Consider the following 698-nt stretch of genomic DNA (forward strand, 5'->3'; position numbering starts at 1 on the left):
TGGAAAAATATTCACATGCTCATGGATCGGAAGAATCAAACATTGTGAAGATGTCCATTTTACCTAAGGCAATTTACAAATTCAATGCAATACCCATTAAAATTACCAACAACATTCTTCTCAGACCTAGAAAAAACAACGCAGGAATTCATATGGAAACACAAACATCCAAGAATAGCCAGAACAATCCTCAGCAAAAAAAACAAAGCAGGTGGTATCACAATACCAGACTTCAAACTTTACTATAAAGCTACAATCATCAAAACAGCTTGGTATTGGTACAGCATATAGATCAATGGAACAGAATTGAGATTCCAGAAGCAAAACCTCAATTTCTCAGCCAACTCATCTTCAACAAAGCCCCCACCACCTACCACTGGGGAGAGGAGAACCTATTCAGTAAATGGTGCTGGGAAAACACACATGCAGAAGATTGAAACAGGACCCCTATCTATCCCCATGCACAAAGGTTAACTCCAAATGGATCAGAGACCTAAATGTAAAACCTCAAACCATAAGAACCTTAGAAAATGAAGGACATACCGTCATGGAAATCAGAACTGGCATCCAATTCCTGAACAAAACCTGAAACCCACAGGTCATAAGAGAGAAGATAGACAAGTGGGATCTTATTAAACTGACAAGCTTCTGCAAAGCCAAAGAAACCATCAAGAGAGCAGGGAGACAGCCTACAGACG

The sequence above is a fragment of the Carlito syrichta genome, unplaced genomic scaffold (genome assembly GCF_000164805.1).
Source record: "Carlito syrichta isolate Samal-C Ts95f unplaced genomic scaffold, Tarsius_syrichta-2.0.1 Scaffold84598, whole genome shotgun sequence".
In the NCBI taxonomy this organism is placed as follows: Eukaryota; Metazoa; Chordata; class Mammalia; order Primates; family Tarsiidae; genus Carlito; species Carlito syrichta.